We start from the raw sequence: 17,732 nt of genomic DNA, 5'->3' as shown, positions 1-17,732 counted from the left end.
CCCTCGTTATCCACGGTTGAGTCACCTTTTTAGGTTTATTTTTATGCCAAACCGGTATAAACATGTTCTGGAATTCTTCCATTCTATCTTTGAATGCTTGCCATTGTCTATCCACTGTCAATCCCCCCAGAAACACCACCCAATCAATCTTACCCAATTCCCGTCTCATACCCTCGTAATTCCCTTTATTTAAGTTCTGGACCTTAGTCTCTGATTCAATTTCCTCACTCTCCATCTCGACTGAGAGCTCGATCATATTATGATCGCTTTGACCTAAGGGGCCTCGTACAAGAAGATTGCTGATAAGTCCCTTCTCATTGCACAATACCCAGTCTAAAATGGCCTGATCTCGAGTCGGCTCCTCGACATATTGGTCCAGATAACCGTCCCGAAAACATTCCAGGAATTCCTCCTCCTCAGAATTTTTACTAGTTTGGGTAGTCCAATTAATATGTAAATTAAAGTCACCCATGATGACAGCTGTGCTCTTATCGCACGCTTCTCTAATTTCCCTTTTTATGCCTTCCCTCACCTCCATATTACTATTTGGAGGCCTATATATCACACCCACTAACGTTTTCCTCCCCTTGCTATTTCTCATTTCTACCCATACAGATTCCGTTTCATCCGAGTTAATATCCTTCCTTTCCATTGCATTAATCCCCTCCTTTACCAGCAATGCTACCCCACCTCCCCTACCTTTTTGCCGATCCTTCCTAAATATTGTATATCCCTGGATGTTAAGTTCCCAGCCTTGCCCACCCTGCAGCCACGTTTCTGTAATCCCAATCAAATCATACTTGTTTACCTCTATTTCCACAACTAATTCATCCACCTTGTTCCTAATGCTTCTAGCATTAAGATACAAAGCCTTCAGGCTTGCTTTTTTCACACTCTCATTATGAATTAGTTTGGCCCTTTGTGTTTCTCTCCTTTGCTTATTGCTTCTCACCTTTCTACCATCTATTTCTGACTTCATATGACTTCCCTCTTTTCCACTACCTAGGTTCCCATCCCCCTGCCAAATTAGTTTAAATCCTCCCGAACCGCCCTAGAAAATATTACCCCGAGGACATCGGCTCCCTCACAGTTCAGGTGTAGACCGTCCCCTTGGTACAGGTCACTCCTCCCCAAGAACTGGTTCCAATGCCTCAAGAATTTAAATCCCTCTCCCTTGCACCACTGCTCAAGCCACGTATTTAGCTTATCTATCTTACTCTCTCTAAACTTATTAGCTCGTGGCACTGGTAGCAATCCAGAGATTACTACCTTTGAGGTCCTACTTTTCAATTTAGCTCCTAACTCCCTAAATTCAGCTTGTAGGACCTCCTCCCTCTTTTTACCTACATCGTTGGTACCTACATGTACCACGACAACTGGCTGATCCCCCTCCCCCATCAGAATCTAACCCCTCCAGTCACTTGTGAACTTGCTGGTGTCTCAGCAGGTGAGATGGTCGACTGAATCCCTTCTCACACACGGAGGAGATGAACGGCCTCTCCCCAGTGTGAACTCGCTGGTGTCTCAGCAGGTTGGAGGACTGAGTGAATCCCTTCCCACACACAGAGCAGGTGAATATCCTCTCCCCAGTGTGAACTCGCTGGTGTCTCAGCAGGTTGGATGCAGAAGTGAATCCCTTCCCACACACAGAGCAGGTGAACGGCCTCTCCCCAGTGTGAATTCGCTGGTGTTGAATGAGGTGAGATGACTGCCTGAAGCTCTTCTCGCACTGAGTGCAACTCAACGGTCTTTCATCAGTGTGAACAAGCTGCTGTTTAATTAGATCCGCAGAGATTTTAAAGCAGTTCCCACAGTCACAGCATTTAAAAGGTCTCTCCCCAGTGTGAACTCACTGGTGTAAGTGGAGTCTGGAAAACAGAGTAAATCCCTTCCCACACTCGGAGCAGGTGAACGGCCTCTCCCCGGTGTGACTGCGTCGATGAGATTTCAGCTGGGATGGGCGATCAAATCCCTTCCCACAGTCCCCACATTTCCACCGTTTCTCCGTGGTGTGGGTACCCTTGTGTCTCTCCAGGTTGGACGATCAGTTGAAGCCTCGTCCACACACAGAACACGTGTACGGTTTCTCCCCACTGTGAATGGTGCGATGTTTTTTCAGGCTGTGTAACTGGTTAAACCTCTTTCCACAGTCAGTGCACTGGAACACTCTCACTCAGGTGGGTGTGTGTGTGTCGGTGCTCAGTGCACTGGAACACTCTCACTCGGGTGGGTGTGTGTGTGTCGGTGCTCAGTGCACTGGAACACTCTCACTCAGGTGGGTGTGTGTGTGTCGGTGCTCAGTGCACTGGAACACTCTCACTCGGGTGGGTGTGTGTGTGTCGGTGCTTTTCCACTCACACTGATGTTTGAAAACTTTTCCCACAGACAGAACAAACATTTCTCCTTCTACACTCAAAGGCCGATGAATTTCAGGTCCTGATGAATCGAGTGACTCTCTCAGATCTTGATAGGAAGTTTTGTTTGAGTTTCCCGTCTGTAAATCGTAAGAATAAGAACATAAGAAATAGGAGCAGGAGTCGGCCATTCGGCCCCTCGAGCCTGCTCCACCATTCAATAAGATCATGGCTGATCCGATCTTGGCCTCACCTCCACTTTTCTGCCTGTTCCCCATGACCCTCGACCCCCCTGTAGTTCAAACATCTGTCTGTCTCAGCCTTGAATATATTCAGTGACTCCGCCTCCACAGCTCTCTGGGGTAGAGAATTCCAAAGATTCACGACCCTCAGAGAAGAAATTCCTCCTCATCTCCGTCTTAAATGGGCGACCCCTTATTCTGAGACTATGCCCCCGAGTTCTAGATTCCCCCACGAGGGGAAACATCCTCTCAGCATCCACCCTGTCGAGCCCCCTCAGAATCTTATGTTTCAATAAGATCACCTCTCATTCTTCTAAACTCCAATGAGTATCGGCCCAACCTGCTCAACCTTTCCTCATAAGACAACCCCTTCATCCCAGGAATCAACCTCGTGAACCTTCTCTGAACTTCCTCCAATGCAAGTATATAGAAACATAGGAACATAAAAGATAGAAGCAGGAGTAGGCCATTCGGCCCCTCGAGCCTGTTCCGCCATTCAATGGCTGATCATCCAAATTCAGTACCTGGTCCCTGCTTTCTCCCCATATCCCTTGACCACTTTAGCCTTAAGAAATATATCGAACTCCTTCTTGAATATATTTAATGTATTGGCCTCCACTGCCTTCTGTGGTAGAGAATTCCACAGGTTCACCACTCTCTGGGTGAAGAAATTCCTCCTCATTTCTGTCATAAATTGCCTACCCCTTATCCTTAGACTGTGACTCCTGGTTCTGGACCCCCCGACCATCGGGAACATCCTTCCTGCATCTAGTCTGTCCAGTCCTGTCAGAATTTTATAAGCTTCAATGAGATCCCCTCTCATTCTTCTAAACTCCAGTGAGTATAAGCCCAGTCGACCCAATCTCTCCTCATACATCATTCCTGACATCCCAGGTATCAGCCTGGTGAATCTTCGCTGATCTCCTTCCATGGCAAGAACATCCTTCCTCAGATAAGGCGACCAAAACTGCACACAATACTCCAGATGTTGTCTCACCAAGGCCTTGTATAACTGCAGCAAGACATCCTTGTTCCTGTACTCAAACCCTCTCACTACGAAGGCCAACATACCATTTGCCTTCTTAACCTCCTGTTGCACCTGCATGCTTACCTTCAGCGACTGGTGCACAAGGACACCCAGGTCTCATTGCACTTCTCCTTCTCCCAATCTATTGCCATTCAGATAATAATCTGCCTTCCTGTTTTTGCCACCAAAGTGGATAACCTCACATTTATCCACATTATATTGCATCTGCTATGCTTTTGCCCAATCACCCAACCTGTCCAAATCATCCTGGAGTTTCTCGGCATCCTCCTCACAGCACACACGCCCACCCAGCTTTGTGTCGTCTGCAGATTTGGAGATATTACATCTAGTTCCCTTGTCTAGATCATTAATATATATTGTGAATAGCTGGGGTCCAAGGACCGATCCCTGCAGTACCCCACTAGTCACTGCCTGCCACTTGGAAAAAGACCCGTTTATTCCAACTCTTTGCTTTCTGTCTGCCAACCAGTTCTCTATCCAAGTCAATACCTTGCCCCCAATCCCATGTGCCTTAACTTTACACGCTAATCTCTTATGCGGGACCTTATCGAAAGCCTTCTGAAAGTCCAAATACACCACATCCACTGGTTCTCCCTTATCTATTTTACCAGTTACATCCTCAAAAAATTCCAGTAGATTAGTCAAGCATGATTTACCTTTTGTAAATCCAAGTTGACTTTGTCTGATCCTGTCACTGTTTTCCAAGTGCTCTGCTATTACATCTTTTATAATGGACTCTAACATTTTCCCCACTACCGATGTCAGGCTTACCGTTTTCTCTCTGCCACCTTTTTTGACTAGTGGGGTAACATTAGCTACCCTCCAATCCATGGGTACTGTTCCAGATTCCATTGAATGTTAGAAGATGATCAGCAATGCATCTACTATTTCTAGGGCCACTTCCTTAAGTACCCTCGGATGTAGATTATCAGGCCCTGGGGATTTATCGGCCTTCAATCCCATCAATTTCCCTAACACAATTTCCCTACAAATGCTGATTTCTTTCAGTTCCTCCCTTTCATCAGACCCTATATTCCCCAATATCTCTGGGAGGTTATTTGTGTCCTCCTTTGTGAAGACAGAACCAAAATATGTATTTAATTGGTCAGCCATTTCTTTGTTCCCCATTATAAATTCCCCTGATTCTGACTGCAAGGGACCTACGCTTGACTTCACCAATCTTTTTCTCTTCACATATCTATAAAAGCTTTTACAGTCAGTTTTTATGTTCCCTGCAAGCTTACTCTCATATTCTATTTTCCCGTTCTTGATTAATCCCTTTGTCCTCCTTTGTTGAATCCTAAACTGCTCCCAATCCTCAGGTTTACTGCTTTTTCTGGCCAATTTATATGTCCTCTCCTTGGATCTTATGCTATCCCTAATTTCCCTTGTTAGCCACGGTTGAGTCACCATTTTTGTTTTATTTTTATGCCAAACTGGGATGAACAAATTCTGTAGTTCATCCATGCGGTCTTTGAATGTTTGCCATTGCCTATCCACCGTCAACCCTTTGAGTGACATTCCCCAATCAATCCTACCCAACTCATGCCTCAGAAGTTATGCTGAACCTTTATAAAGCGCTAGTTAGGCCACAACTGGAGTATTGCATCCAGTTTTTGTCACCGCACTTTAGGAAGGATGTGAAGGCCATTGAGAGGGTGTAGAGGAGATTCACCAGAATGGTTCCGGGGATGGGGGATCTTCGCTACAAGGACAGGTTGGAGAAGCTGGATTTGTTGTCATTAGAGCAAAAGAGGTTGAGGGGTGATTTGATAGAGGTGTACAGGATTATGACGGGTTTGGATAGGCTAGACGGGGAAAGGCTGTGCCCACTAGTTGATGGTACAAGGACTAGGGGACACAGATTTAAGGTTTTGGGCAAGAGATACAGGGGCCTGTGAGGAAAAACTTTTTTACGCAGCGAGTGGTGATGACCTGGAACTCGCTGCTGACGGAAGTGGTGGAAGCGGAGACATTCAATGTTTTCAAGGGGAGACTGGATAGGCACTTGAGGGAAATAAACTTGCAGGGCTACGCGGATAGAGCGGGGGAGTAGGACTGACTGGATTGCTCTACAGAGAGCTGGCATGGACTCGATGGGCCGAATGGCCTCCTTTTGTGCCGTTATGACTCTGTGACCTCTACCAACTAGAAGGACAAGGGCAGCAGGTGCATGGGAACACCACTACCTCCAAGTTCCCCTCCATGTTACACACCATCCTGACTTGGAAGTATATCGGCCGATCCTTCATCTTCGCTGGGTCAAAATCCTGGAACTCGCCCCTGAACGGCACTATGGGAGTACCTTCACCACATGGTCTGCAGCAGTTCAAGAAGGCGGCTCCCCACCACTTTCTCAAGGGCAATTAGGGATGGGCAATAAATGCTGGCATTACCAGCAACACCCAGATCCCATGAACAAATTTTAAAAAACTACGACCCTCATTTTGTCCGTATATTTTCCTTTCCTGCTCTTTCTCTTCTTGCCTTTCCTCTCCACATCTCTCTCTAATTGGCTGCTACATTACATTCCTACATGACCACACGTCAGAAGTCCTGCAATTGCTGCACAGCGCTTGGAGATGTCCTGAAATTGTGAAAGGTGCTGTACATAGTCAAGATCTTTCTTTCTTCTTACTTATCTTCTCTCCTGTCTCATTTTTGAAATGTCAATGTTTCTTATCATCACTCACTTTCTCCTCAAATTCTTTTCTTCTCATCTCCTTCGTTTGTCTCTTTCTTACTTTGATCTTTAGTTTTTCTTTCCTTGTCTCTCATTTATTTCTAATGTCCTGTTTCGCTTCCCTTATTACTCTCACTATTACCTCAATGCTAGTCAGTCGGGGGGAAACTCTCCACTGGCTGGAGTCAGACCGAGCACAAAGGAAGGTGGTTGTGGTGGTTGGAGGTCAATCATCACAGCCCCAGGATATCGCTGCAGGAGTTCCTCAGGGCAGTGTCCTCGGCCCAACCATCTTCAACTGCTTCATCAATGACCTTCCCTCCAACATAAGGTCAGAAGTGGGGATGTTCGCTGATAACTGCACAGTATTCAGTTCCATTTGCAACTCCTCAGATAATGAAGCCGTCCATGCCCGCATGCAACAAGACCTGGACGACATTCAGGCTTGGTGTTGTGTATTTTGAATGTGCATTAGAATTGTCCCACATGGGATACCGTAGTGGTGATTTGCAATGCACTATGGGAAATGTAGTGCATTGAGTGAAGAAGCACATTTTAAATAAAATGGCCATTAACTAAACTCTCCACCCCGGAGTCCTCCTTAATTGTTATATAGATAAGGGTATAAAACCCCTTGAGACACAACAAAACTGGCGATGAGGACGACGGACTTGCGCATCACTTTGCACTGGAATCGGCGATGTTTAAAGTAAGAAGTTCCTGTCTTTCCTTAATGGCGCGCCCGCAGTTTAGTGCTGATATAATCGCCTCGTAAAGGTGGAGGTTCGTGTGTTACAGAAATAAGAAGGGGGAGAGTAACGATACAGTGAAACAAAGTGGAGGAAAAGGACTGTAAAAATAAAAAAAATAAAAAAAAATGGCTATGCTAACCGGAGCGTTTGGACCATTTGATGAAACGGCAGAGCAATGGAGTGCTTATACAGAGCGTTTCGGATTTTTTGTGACTGCAAATGGCATTAAAGATGACGTGAAAGTGGCGACATTCCTCAGTGTGATCAGAGCAAAAACATTTGGCTTGTTACGGAGTTTGATGCACCTGGATAAGCCTGGCGCTAAGACATATGATCAGATTGTGGAAGTTTTGGAAACACATTTCGCACCCAAGCCGCTGCTGATTGCCGAGAGGTTCAGGTTTCACAAACGAAACCAAGGGGAGGGTGAGTCCATAGCCGAATATGTTGCAGTGCTAAAGAAGCTAACTGAGCACTGTGAGTTTGGTGAAACTCTAAATGACACTGTCCGTGATAGGTTTGTGTGTGGATTAAGATGTGAAGCAACACAGAAGCGCTTGCTCACAACTGGCAAATTGATGCTTAAATCAGCAGTGGAGCTCACTGTGTCTATGGAGTTAGCAGCTAAAGATGCACAGCTGTTGGGGGCTGCAACAAGAGTGCACAGGGTAGCAGCTACACCGGATAAGCATGCAAGTGGTGCCAGAGAGTGTTACAGATGTGGAAGGTCAGGTCATCAGCCATCTGACTGCTGGTGTAAAGACCTGACCTGTTGGAAATGTGAAAAGAAAGGACACATTGAACGTGTGTGTAAAGGGCAAAGCAAACAATCCTACACAGAGACACACAAAAACAAACAAGGAAACACATCCAACTGGTGTTCTAAAAAGAGAAACCTACACATGGTGAAACAAGAACAGGAAGACAGTGACACAGACTCTGATGGGGAGCTGAATCTCCATGTGTTAACGGTGAATGGAGGCTCATCAGGCTATGCAGTCACTCCACTACTAGAGGGAATACCAGTCAAAATGGAGCTGGATATGGGGGCCGCTGTCTCCTTGATTTCAGAGAAGCTATTCAAAGAAAAACTGAACCACCTATCACTGACGCTTGAAGACCTACACTGGGGAAACAGTCCCAATGCTGGGTAAGACAGAGGTCAAGGTGGAGCTTAATGGACAAACTGTGATGCTGCCAGTTTACGTGGTCAAGGGTGACTATCCATCCCTGCTGGGCAGGCCATGGTTGGAGAAAATTCATCTGGATTGGAAAAAAGTGAATACGGTGTCAGTCGAAGAGGCGGGGCTAGCGGCAGTGTTGATAAAGCATGCGGCTGTCTTTGACGGAGAATTGGGGAGTATGAAGGGGATTACGGTCAAACTCAAGGCGAAGCCTGACAGCCAGCCACGATTCCTGAAGGCCAGGAATGTTCCCTACGCCCTCAGACCAAAGGTGGAGGCTGACCTGGAGCGCCTGGTCAAGATAGGGGTCCTGGTGCCGGTTTCGCACAGTGAGTGGGCCACGCCCGTGGTACCAGTGATGAAGAGGGATGGCACGGTTCGCTTATGTGGAGGTTTCAAAGTAACAGTGAATCCTGAGCTCTCAGCTGAACAGTACCCCCTCCCCAACATTGAAGATCTTTTCACGGGTCTAGCAGGCGGTCAGAAGTTTAGCAAGATTGATCTATGCCAAGCCTACTTGCAGATGCATGTAGAAGAGGACTCACAGAAGTACCTCATCATCACCACCCACAAGGGCCTCTACAGGTACTGCCGCCTACCCTTTGGTATAACGTCAGCACCAGCATTGTTTCAGCGGGCTATGGACCAGATCTTAAGTGGCATTCCAGGGGTACAATGTTATCTTGACGATATCCTTGTCACAGGAAAGGATGACAACGAGCATCTGCAGAACCTGACGAAGACACTGGGAAGACTTGAAGAATATGGCTTACGCGTTCGCAAGGAAAAATGCAAATTTTTCCAGCCATCAGTGGAGTACCTAGGCCATGACATCGATGCGGACAGCCTACACACAGCACCGTCGAAAGTGAAAGCCATTGCCGATGCTCCTGCACCTACAAATGTCGGCCAGCTGCGGTCATTCTTAGGTCTCCTGAACTATTATGAAAAGTTTATTCCACAGCTGGCATCACTGTTGAAGCCATTACATGAGTTGTTGTGTCAGGGCAAGGCCTGGGCGTGGACAAAGGAGTGCGAAGCTGCATTCAAGAAAGCCAAAGCAGCTTTGACTGACCCCAGAGTGTTGACGCACTTTGACCCGTCGTTGCAGATTCAGCTGGCCTGTGACGCGTCGCCTTATGGCATCGGCGCACTCGTGTCCCACATCTTTCCCTCAGGCGAAGAGAAGCCGATTGCATTCGTGTCAAGGTCCCTGAGCAAGGCAGAGGTGAAATACCCGCAGATCGAAAAGAAGCTTTGGGCATCATCTTTGGAATCAAAAAGTTCCATCACTACTTGTTCGGAATGAAATTCACCTTGCTGACAGATCATCCTCTGACATCGATCTTTGGTCCACACACAGGAATACCCTCCCTGGCAGCGTGCAGGATGCAGCGCTGGGCGCTGATGTTAGGCGCTCACAATTACAACATCAAATATCGGAGGTCAGCAGCACATGGCAATGTGGACGGATTTCAAGACTTCCGCTGCCTGTGCCCTCTGAAGGCTGTGAGCAGAAGATTTTCTACTTTGACATGGTGAGCAATGCCCCGGTCATGGCCCGGCAGGTCAAGAAAGAGACCAGAGTGGACCCTACACTATCCAAGGTGCTGGATCGGGTGATACGAGGAGACAGATCACGGGTGTCAGACGCACCACCTAAGCTCCTACCTTACCTGTCAAGAGGGAAGGAGTTGTCTGTCACGTCAGGATGCCTCCTTTGGGGCATGCGGGTGATCATACCACCAAAGCTGCAGAAACATGTCCTCAACGAGCTGCACTGAGGACATTGTGGTATTGTCCAGATGAAGGAGCTGGCACGAAGCTACTTCTGGTGGTCCGGTTTGGATCATGAAATTGAAGTTGAAGCGAAATCATGCCCATCATGCGAGACAACCAGGGATACGCCAAGAGCAGCGCCACTGCATCCATGGGAATGGCCGGCGACACCGCGGCAACGGATCCATTTGGGCTTCGCGGGACCAGTGGAAGGAGCGATGTTCCTGGTCGCAGTGGACTCCCGTTCCAAATGGCCGGAGGTTGCAGTAATGTCCAGTACCACTACGGAGAAAACCATCGAGACTCAGAGAGATGTTCGGGCAATTTGGTCTGCCGGAGCAGATCGTAACCGACAACGGAACACAGTTCACATCTCAGGAGATGGAGGAGTTCCTCAAGAGCAATGGAATCCAGCACATGTTCTCCGCGCCTTATCATCCATCCACGAATGGATTGGCGAAGAGATTTGTCAGAACGCTGAAATGCGCGTTGAAAGCTGCAAGAAGTGATGCTCCTCTAAAGCAGCGCCTGAATGCTTTCTTGCTGAAATACCGAAACACGCCTCATGCTACGACTGGAGCATCTCCTGCTTACCTACTCATGGGAAGGCAGCTACGGACACGCCTTGACCTGCTAAGGCCAACGTCCACAGAAACAGTGGTGCACGCCAATCAGCAGGATCAAGTCAGCAGACGAGCTCAGAGGGCCAAAGAATGACACTTTGTGGTGGGGGGCAAAGTCCTCGCGCATAACTACACCACCCCGGAGGGGTGGGTCCCGGCTACGGTCATTCAAAAGACGGGCCCCGTTTCATACCGAGTCCGCACCGGAGACGACCGAACATGGAGACGGCATGTAGACCAGTTACTGCCAAGACAGTCGCCACAGGTAACCCAAGAAACAGAGGATCAAGGACCTGCTGGGGGCTCCAGCAGGGACTGGTCGTCCGACCCTGAGATGGTGGCACCATCCACTCTTGTGCCATTGAGGGAGGAAGCCACGCCTGCAGGGTCATGGGAGAGCCAGCCAGAGCCTGCTCCTGAGACTAGGCGTTACCCCCAAAGAGAAAGGCAGCCTCCAGAGCGCCTTAGTTACAGTTAGTGCTAACCTGTGTGTATGGGGCAGAATAATCCCCAGGGTTAGCGGAATGTAGAGGCAGTCTACCCTCTCTTCCAAAGTTATAGTCATTTTCAGTTACTCTGTTTTGTGGACATTCTATTTTAAGGGGAGGAAATATGTTGTGTATTTTGAATGTGTATTAGAATTGTCCCACATGGGATACCATAGTGGTGATTTGCAATGCACTATGGGAAATGTAGTGCATAGAGTGAAGAAGCACATTGTAAATAAAATGGCCCTTAACTAAACTCTCCACCCCAGAGTCCTTCTTAATTGTTATATAGATAAGGGTATAAAACCCCTTGAGACACAACACTTGGGCTGATAAGTGGCAGGTAACATTCGCACCACACAAGTGCCAGGCAATGACTAACACCGACAAGCAAGCGTCTAACCACCGCCCCTTGACATACAATGGCATTACCATCGCTGAATCCCCCACCATCAACTTCCTGGGGGTCACCATTGACCAGAAACTTAACTGGACCAGCCACATAAATACTGTGGCAACAAGAGCAGGTCAGAGGCTGGGTATTCATGGTGAGTGTCTCACCTCCTGACTCCCCAAAGCCTTTCCACCATCTACAAGGCACACGTCAGGAGTGTGATGGAATACTCTCCACTTGCCTGGATGAGTGCAGCTCAAACAACACTCAAGAAGCTCGACACCACCCAACACAAAGCAGCCCGCTTGATTGGCATCCCATCCACCACCTTAAACATTCACTCCCTCCACCACCGGTGCACCGTGGCTGCAGTGTGTACCATCTACAAGATGTACAGCAGCAACTCGCCAAGGCTTCTTCGGCAGCACCTCCCAAACCGACAACCTCTTCTACCTGGAAGAACAAGGACAGCAAGCACATGGGAACACCTGATAGAATACATATATCCCTGAAGGCAGCAGGACAGGCAGAAAAGGTGGTTAAAAAGGCTTATGGGATACTTGCCTTCATTAGCCGAGGCGTAGAATATAAGAGCAGGGAGGTGATGATGGAGCTGTACAAAACGCTAGTTAAGCCACAGCTGGAATACTGTGCAGTTCTGCTCGCCACACTATAGGAAGGATGTGATTGCATTGGAGAGGGTGCAGAGGAGATTCACCAGGATGTTACCTGGGCTGGAGCACTTCAGCTATGAAGAGAGATTGGACAGACTGGGGTTGTTTTCCTGAGAGCAGAGAAGGCTGAGGGGGGACCTGATTGAGGTGTACAAAATTATGAGGGGCATAGATAGGGTAGATAGAAAGGAACTTTTCCCCTTCGTAGAGGGGTCAATAACCAAGGTAGGGGCAGGAGGTTTAGAGGGGATTTGAGGAAAAACTTTTTCACCCAGAGGGTGGTTGGAATCTGGAACTCACTGCCTGAAAGGGTGGTAGAGGCAGGAACTGTCACAACATTCAAGAAGCATTTACATGAGCACTTGAACCGCCATAGCATACAAGGCTACGGACAAAGTGCTGGAAAATGGGATTAGAATAGACAGGGCTTGATGGCCGGTGTAGACACGATGGGCCGAAGGGCCTCTTTCTGTGCTGTATAACTCTATGACTCCCAACTCCAAGTCAAACACCATTCTAACTTGGAAGTATATTGCCATTCCTTCATCGTCACTGGGTCAAAGTCCTGGAACTCCCTCCCTAACAGCGCTGTGGGAGTACCTTCACCACACGGACTGCAGTGGTTCAAGAAGGTGGCTCACCACCACCTTCTCAAGGGCAATTAGGCATGGGCAATAAATGCTGGCCTTGCCAGCGACGCCCACATCCCATGAACTAATTTTTAAAAACTTCATCCCATAACACGCACACAAGGGCTCAGTAATGTTTAATTCATCAGAAAAAGACAAAGTACAACAACATACTGGTCAGCTTAACAGAATCTCATCATATTTATGAGGCCACAAACTTAAAATAGTCACTAATAAATCCAGTAATGAATTCAGGAGAAATGTCTTTACCCAGAGAATGGTGAGAATGGGGAACTCGCTACCACAGGGAGTGGTTGAGGTGAACAGCACAGATACATTTATGGGGAAGCCACACAAGGGAGAAAGGAATGGGAGGAGATGTTGATCGGGTTAATTGAAGTAGAGTGGGTGTGGGGCATAAACACCGGCATGGACCAGTTGGGCCGAATGGCCTGTTTCTGTGCTGTACATTCGATGTAACACCATCAACAGTCAATCGAAGGGAATCATCAGCACAACAGATTGATAGATTAAACAACAGTACAGGAATTTATAAAACATTCATCCATTCCATGTTCATGTCACCCCAGCTGCCTACAGGGCCCTGTGCTACAGAACAGTGTGAACTCGCTGGTGTCTCTTCAGCTCCCCGGAGCTTTTAAAGCTCTTAGCACAGTCAGAGCATTTAAATGGTCTCTCATCAGTGTGAACACGCTGGTGTCTCTTCAGCTCCCCGGAGCTTTTAAAGCTCTTACCACAGTCAGAGCATTTAAATGGTCTCTCATCGGTGTGAACTCGCTGGTGTTCCAGCAGGTGGGATGACTGAGTGAATCCCTTCCCACACACGGAGCAGGTGAATGGCCTCTCCCCAGTGTGAACAAGCTGGTGTTCATTCAGATGCCCGGAGCTTTTAAAGCTCTTACCACAGTCAGAGCATTTAAATGGTCTCTCATCAGTGTGAACACGCTGGTGTACATTCAGATCCCCAGAGGTTTTAAAGCTGTTCCCACAGTCAGAACATTTAAATGGTCGCTCATCAGTGTGATATTGCTGGTGTCTCAACAGGTTTGATGGCCGAATGAATCCTTTTCCACACACGGAGCAGGTGAATGGCCTCTCCCCGGTGTGAGTACGCTGGTGTCCCTTCAGATCCCCAGAGGTTTTAAAGCTCTTCCCACAGTCAGAACATTTAAATGGTCGCTCATCAGTGTGATATTGCTGGTGTCTCAACAGGTGGAATGAGCGAGTGAATCCCTTCCCACACACAGAGCAGGTGAACGGCCTCTCCCCAGTGTGAACTCGCTGGTGTATCAGTAGGTGGGATGACTGAGTGAATCCCTTCCCACACACGGAGCAGGTGAATGGCCTCTTTCCTGCTCTCTCCAGCTGGTGTCCCTTCAGCTCCTGGGACATTTGAAAGCTTTTCCCACAGTCGGAATGTTTCACCGGCCTCTCCCCAGTGTGAACCCGCTGGTGTGCCAGCAGATTTGAGGACCGAGTGAATCTCTTCCCACACATGGAGCAGGTGAACAGAATCTCTCCTGCTCTCTCCAGCTGGTGTCTCTTCAGATCCTGGGACCTTTTAAATCTCTTCCCACAGTCAGAACATTTAATGTGAACAAGCTGGTGTCTCAGGAGGGTGGCAGAATGAGAGAATCGCTTCAAAAACACAGAGCAGGTCAACGGTCTCTCATTGGTGTGGACAAGCTGGTGTCTCAGCAGCACGGAGGGTGCAATTAATCCCGTCCCACACACGGAGCGGGTTAAAGGTCTCTCCCTAGTGTGATCTTGCTGGTGTATCATCGGAGTGGATAACTGAGTTAATCACTTCTGGAACACGGGGCCGGTGAACGGGCTCTCCCCAGTGTGTAGCCACTGCTGTTGCTTCAGGTACTTGTAGATTTTGAAGCTCTTCCCACACTCAGAACATTTAAAAGGTCTCTCATCAGTGTGAACTCGCTGGTGTGCCAGCAGATTGGAGGACCGACTGAATCAGGTCCTGATGAATCGAGCGACTCTGTCTGTTCTTGACGTGATGTTCGGTCTGAGCTTCCTGTCTGTAAATGCTCCACTTCTAAAACCCTGTAAAAGGAGTGTAGAAAGGGGCAAGAGGGAGAATGTTGCCTCATGTCCCCCTTTCCCAGCCCAGGGGCAGTGAAGCTGATTTTCAGGCCCCAGCTGCTGCACAGGTTACATACGAACATACGAATTAGGAGCAGGAGTCGGCCACTCGGCCCCTCGAGCCTGCTCCACCATTCAATAAGATCATGGCTGATCTGATTACTCCACATTCCCACCTACCCCCGATAACCTTTCACCCCCTTGCTTATCAAGAATCTATCTACCTCTGCCTTAAAAATATTCAAAGACTCTGCTTCCACCGCCCTCTGAGGAAGAGAGTTTCAAAGTCTCACGACCGTCTGTAAGAAAAAATTTCTCCTCATCTCTGTCTTAAATGGGTGACCCCTTATTTTTAAACAGTGACCCCTAGTTCTAGATTCTCCCACAAGAGGAAACATCCTCTCCACATCCACCCTGTCCAGACCCCTCAGGATCTTATATGTTTCAATCAAGTCACCTCTTACTCTTCTAAACTCCAGCGGATACAAGCCTAGCCTGTCCAACCTTTCCTCATAAGACAACCCGCCCATTCCAGGTATTAGTCTAGTAAACCTTCTCTGAACTGCTTCCAACGCATTTACATCCTTTCTTAAATAAGGAGACCAATACTGTACACAGTGCTCCAGATGTGGTCTCACCAATGCCCTGTATAACTGAAGCATAACCTCCCTACTTTTGTATTCAGTGTCCCTCGCAATAAACAACAACATTCTATTAGCTTTCCTGATTACTTGTTGTACCTGAATACTAACCTTTTGCGATTCATGCATTAGGACACCCAGATCCCTCTGCATCTCAGAGCTCTGCAATCTCTCACCATTTAGATAAAATGCTTCTTTTTTATTCTTCCTGCCAAAATGGACAACTTCACATTTTCCCACATTATACTCCATTTGCCAGATCTTTGCCCACTCACTTAACTTATCTATATCCCTTTGTAGCCTCATTATGTCTTCTTCACAATTTACTTTCCTACCTATCTTTGTGTCATCAGCTAATTTAGCAACCATGCCTTCGGTCCCTTCATCCAAGTCATTTATATAAATTGTAAAAAGTTGAGGTCCCAGCACTGATCCCTGTGGCACACCACTCGTTACATCTTGCCAACCAGAAAATGACCCATTTATGCCTACTCTCTGTTTCCTGTTAGCTAGCCAATCTTCTAGCCATGCCAACATGTTACTCCCTACACCATGAGCTTTTATTTTCTGCAATAACCTTTGATGTGGCACCTTATCAAATGCCTTCTGGAAATCTAAGTACAGTACATCCACCAGTTCCCCTTTATCCACAGCACATGTTACTTCCTCAAAGAACGCCAATAAATTGGTTAAACATGATTTCCCTTTCACAAAACCATGTTGACTCTGCCTGATTACCTTGAACTTTTCCAAGTGCCCTGCTATAACGTCTTTAATAATAGCTTCTAACATCTTCCCGATGACAGATGTTAAGCTAACTGGCCTGTAGTTTCCTGCTTTCTGTCTCCCTCCCTTTTTGAATAAAGGAGTTACATTCACTATTTTCCAATCTAATGGAACCTTCCCCGAATCTAGGGAATTTTGGAAAATTAAAACCAACGCATCAACGATCTCACTAGCCACTTCTTTTAAGACCCTAGGATGAAGTCCATCAGGACCCGGGGACTTGTCAGCCCACAGCTCCAACAATTTGCTCAGTACCACTTCCCTGGTGATTGTAATTTTCTTGAGTTCCTCCCTCCCTTCCATTTCCTGATTTACAGCTATTTCTGGGATGTTACTTGAATCCTCTATAGTGAAGACCGATGCAAAATACCTGTTCAATTCAACTGCCATCTCCTTATTTTCCATTATTAATTCCCCAGACTCACTTTCTATAGGACCAACGCTCACTTTGTTAACTTTTCTTTTTTAAATATCTATAGAAACTCTTATTAACTGTGTTTATATTTCTAGCTAGCTTTCTCTGGCACTCTCATTTTTCTCTCCTTATTAATCTTTTAGTCATTCTTTGCTGTTTTTTATATTCTGTCCAATCTTCTGACCTGCCAGCCATCTTTGCACAATTATATGCTTTTTCTTTAAGTCTGATACTATCTTTAACTTTTTTAGTTAACCACGGATGGTGGGTCCTCCCCTTGGAATTTTTCTTTCTCGTTCGAATGTATCTATTCTGTGTATTCTGAAATATCCCCTTAAATGTCTGCCACTGCAACTCTATTGACCTCTCCCTTAACCTAATTTGCCTGTTCACTTTAGCTAGCTCTGCTTTCATGCCCTCATAATTGCCCTTATTTAAGTTTAAAATACTAGTCTTGGACCCACTCATCTCTCCCTCAAACTGAATGTAAAATTCAATCATATTATGATCGCTGCTACCTAGGGGCGCCTTCACTATGAGGTCATTAATTAATCCTATCTCATTGCACAATACCAGGTCTAGTATAGCCTGCTCTCTGGTTGGCTCCAGAACGTGCTGTTCTAAGAAACTATCCCAAAAACATTCTATGAACTCCTCATCTAGGCTACCTTTGCCCATCTGATTTTTCCAGTCTATATGTAGATTAAAATCCCCCATGATTATTGCCATACCTTTCTGACAAGCTCCCATTATTTCTTCCTTTATACTCCATCCTACCGTGTGGTTACTGTCAGGGGGCCTGTACACCACTCCCACAAGTGACTTCTTGCCTTTATCATTTCTCATCTTAACACGCAGGTGCAGCAAGCAATTAGGAAAGCAAATGGTATGTTAGTCTTTATTACAAAAGGATTGGAGT

The 17,732-nt window shown here is 47.0% G+C and overlaps 1 pseudogene; it reads right to left on the bottom strand.

The window, feature by feature from the left end:
• Window positions 1-1,417: 1,417 nt before the first annotated feature.
• On the bottom strand, window positions 1,418-14,368 carry LOC147083953 (uncharacterized; annotated as a pseudogene).
• Window positions 14,369-17,732: the final 3,364 nt, after the last annotated feature.

This window comes from Somniosus microcephalus, unplaced genomic scaffold (genome assembly GCF_052327205.1).
Source record: "Somniosus microcephalus isolate GS21.2 unplaced genomic scaffold, FLI_Smic_1.0 scaffold13, whole genome shotgun sequence".
NCBI classification, from domain to species: domain Eukaryota; kingdom Metazoa; phylum Chordata; class Chondrichthyes; order Squaliformes; family Somniosidae; genus Somniosus; species Somniosus microcephalus.
The sequence above is the reverse complement of the archived record's forward strand: the minus strand, read 5'-3'. Positions and strand labels throughout refer to the sequence as shown.